Genomic DNA, 4,401 nt, shown 5'->3' with positions numbered 1-4,401 from the left:
GCTGAGCGATGAATGGGACAGAAAACAGGAAGTAAACCACCAGAGTAACAACAATGAAGGGATTATCAGATTAAAGTGAAATTAAGCATGCCTCATTAACACATTCTGTCCATAATTAATGCCAACTTTCAAAGCAGTAACGCTATCCTTTCAAAAGTTATTAGAGTTGAAAGCGAAGAGTGTGGACAAGGTTTTTCAGAAATGAAAAAGGGATTCTAAAGACACACCTAATCACACTATTCTACCAAAAATGTTCGAGATAAACTGCTAAAAGAACACACTGTCCTGCTTGTTTTATGATACCAAATTTTAGCATAATCTAAAAGAAGACCCGCTCTTTTAGAAAATATGAAAAAGTCAAGTTCGGCTAGGTTGACCCATTTCACTTGTTTTCAGTCCTCACGCAAAATCAGTGTGTGCGACTTTGTGTTCGTTTTGAGGTGCACGGTCACATGTACTTAAACATACATAACGCATCCATATTTACTCTGTGATTGTTGTAAGGCAATCAATTGTTTAAAATTAACGTCATGTTTTTTAAAGAGAGAGAACACCATGAAAAGTTCGTTCTCGCAGCGACTGTAGAATGTAAAATACAAACCATAGGTATTTTTTTTTTAAACAATGCAAAGTAGTGTCCACTTTCGAAACAAAAAAAAAACACGATTTCTTCCTAGACCAAAATAGTCTAGTGGGATTTGGGGAAAATATGACTGCTAGAGGCATTTTTTAGTAAAAGTTGGGAACCGGTCTATTTTCTATAATTCAAGTACGCTGAATCCAAAAATTCCGGTTCTCAAGCGGAATTTGGAGTCTAAGAGCATCTAATTTGCATAAACAAAATGGCCGCCAATTCATTGCTTTTAAAGGTGTTTCGATGATCTAATTTTCATAAAATCTCCCTAGACATGCAGAAATAGTAATAATTTCAGAAATTAAGGTGCAAAGACAATAGCTAGGTCATCATTTGTTCATAGCTTTCACTTATATATGCAAATTAAGAAGTGAAATATGCAAATTAGGAGTTGCCGCTGATACAGTAATGCATTATCGTTTATATATATGCACATGTATAGTACCTACGTGTTCACTTCTGTTTTTAATCATTTTGACAAGTTACCGGGCAAACAAAAAGTACTTGGTGTCGCCGGAGTCGAATCAAAATAAATCAATTCAAAAGAATTCAATCAAGTCAAAAGAATTGAATTACACTTTTGCAAATATCTATGCAAATTGGTATACAAGAGGATACATAACTGGCAGGATTCTAGATTCTACAACGCATTGCTGCAATATATGGATCTGAATCATAATTCTGAAGATAGTTGTCATTGTATCAAGACCGGTTCACGATTCCTAGTGTGCTAAAGAGATACAAGAACCAACCTTAAGTATTAAAACAAAACATGCATCTCATTTGCATAATAAATTATGCAAATATTTTTCCATTTTCTCAACATATTTTCCCCTAAAACAAAGTTTTGCTATTAAAATGTACCTTGGCGTAGTAAAAAATATAGATATGCTATCGGTCAAACAAAGTGTACATGGTGTCATCTGAGTCCGAGAAAAATCAAGTACTGGAATCAACCAATTCAGAATAAAAAAAATGAATAACAATATTTGTAATAACGTACGCAAATTGGTATGCAAGAGGCTTTACTATACGACAGGCTTCGAGATTCTACAACACATTGCCGCGATATATGAATCTGAATCATTAAAGTTATAACATCAAGACGTAAGTTGACGATTCTTTTGTGATAAAGGAGATACAAGAAAAAAAAAACACAGTTATTAGAAATACCCTAATAATCTAATTTGCATATAAATTATACAAATAGTTGGCCATTTCTATGGACATATTCCCTAAAACAAAGTCTTGCTATCAAAATGTACCTTGGCGTACCAAAATACAGCTAAGATATCGGGCAAACACGTTGCACATAGGCCTAATGATGTCGTCAGAGTCCGAAGTAAATCAAGTACTGGAATCAATCAACAAAGGAGAACTGAATGACACTAAAATGAAATATGTTTGCAAATTGATATTCAAGAGGCCGTAGACCAGGAAGGTTTCGAGATTCTACAACGCACTGCCGCAATATATGAATATGTTTCATAACAGTTATAACAATATCAAGACCTGTTAATGATTCCTGGTGGGATTAAGAGATGCAAAAATTTACTGCAACTAAACAACACACATCTATTATCTCATTTGCATAATAAATTATGCAAATATTCACCCATTTTCTATGCATATTTACCACCAAAACAAGGTCTTGCCATCAAAGTTATCGAGCAATCACATCATTATACATTACTCTATGGATTAGTGCAAGGTCGCTTTATCCTTCCCGGTACTTTGTCGTTTTCATTGGATAGATTGGTTTATAATTATTTTCAATCTGTTGAATTTAAAATCAAGTGGCAACTTTCATAATTTATGGGTTTTTTATCTATCTCTTCACCCACATTGCAGGCTCAAGCAAAAAAAAAAATAGTAAGAACAATCCTGGTATCTCGGACAGTGACGGAAACAGAAACGAAGGATGAACTTTGTAATTCTAGTCATCAACACCGTTATATTTTGGCTGAAAAGAAACATAATCTGAGTCAAAAAGTCTATTTGCTCAATCGAGCTAAATTGATCTATATTCATGCAAGGTTTGCATCATTACATTGTTGCTAACATGCACACAATGCTGTACATCGTAGGCCTAATTTGTGACATTTGCATCGAAATGTTCTGCAATGCTTTCGCATGCACATGAAATCACCTCAAGGCAACTTTGTAGGATTGGAGCTAGATATATCAGTTGTCAGGCTGTAGACCAGATCAAAACGTTCCCATCCATTGTCTACTGGTGAAGAAAGATCAGGTCTGGCACAGTGAGCAGGATTTTCTTCCTTTTTTATCTTTTTTTTTTTCTAAATACTGGAGTATTGTCGTTGGACTGCTTCTCGAGCGTTCAGTATATTTTTGTCGGTAAAATGGCAAGAACATATTTTGTGCCAAACGAGCTTGTGTGATGCATCTTTTGAATCGAATATAAGTTTATTCTTATAAAGACGACTGATAACAACCATGTTCTTGGAACCCTTTAGTTTTCTTCTCGTACAAGCAGCATGCTTGATGATTGTGAGTCATTGATCACTTGCTCTAAAAAGAGTGCTACTGTCAGTATCAGTCTGGCAGAAAAAGCACAACTCAAGTATCTACGGAAGAAGGTCTCTTTAAGGTAGCTATCGGATCGATGTTATCTCTCAAGGTAACAAAAGTAACTTCATGTTCGCAAGGTGGTGGAAAACCCAGGTCCTCCATGCAAAGATCCATATCCTAATTCTTGGGCAGAAATTCAAGTGACAAAATGGATATTCAAAAACTATACTTGATAAAGCATATAATGAGAGGCAAAATGGCGACCATTTACGTCCGATATGAAGTGGAATCTTCTGTATGTAACATGGTTTCTAATGAGTATTCATTATTCCTTAGTTCTTACAATCCACTGGCCCTTAAAGCTATAGAGGCCTGTTTGCTAAGAATGTCATTTCTATGATCTGAATCACACCTGGTGAGATGTATCAGAAGTCAGACAGACAACGGAGCGTGGCGTCGTCCAGTTAAGAATAAAGTGAAATGTATCATACTTGGTGGTTATCACTGGCGGCAAGTTATCCAAGTATACTGAAAACAAAAACAAAAAGGAAAAGGAAGGTGTAAACCCCTTATTTCGCAGATTGCACTGGCCGATGCAATTTCAGAGTTCGAACTGTCTTGGAAGTTGACAAGTTGACTAAGTTATATTCTTATAACAGATGTAGAAGGATCAAATATAGGTAGATGTGTGTCACACGTCTTTTTTTTGTCCATTTCTTCTCTCTCAGTGCTATTCTAACATCGTTATTTAAGTTTATCATGATAAGGCGCGGTCAGAGTGGCAAAAGATCGCGAAGTCTTCACGATCTTGTGTTGTCTGGTCACACTGGCAAGAGATCGAGAAGTTTGGAGAGGACAGCATTATAAAATGAAATATCCCTAGCTGTAGTGGGAAGTTTCTCGGAAAGTTTGCAGTCACACGCACTTGAAAAACTTCAAGATCTTAAAGATTGCGATCTGAAACTTTTCGATAATTTGCCAATTAGGCCGCGCCTTTTGAGATCTTGGAGATCGCGATCTTAAACTTCTTGATCTTTTGCCAGTGTGTGATCGCGGCTATTCTACAAACTTAATTTTCCAGTGGATCCTTCTCCAGTCTTATATATATATATATATATATATATATATATATATATATATAATTTCATCTAACGGACTTACAACATAATTTTGTTTATTCATTGGGGCATCAGTAATGTTTGTTGTGACATTAAAGGTATTTTTCGTCGACTTGC

The sequence above is a fragment of the Diadema antillarum genome, unplaced genomic scaffold (assembly GCF_040938485.1).
Source record: "Diadema antillarum isolate AM-2024a unplaced genomic scaffold, OU_Dant_1.0 seq00001031_RagTag, whole genome shotgun sequence".
In the NCBI taxonomy this organism is placed as follows: Eukaryota; Metazoa; Echinodermata; class Echinoidea; order Diadematoida; family Diadematidae; genus Diadema; species Diadema antillarum.
Note: the sequence above shows the minus strand (reverse complement) of the source record.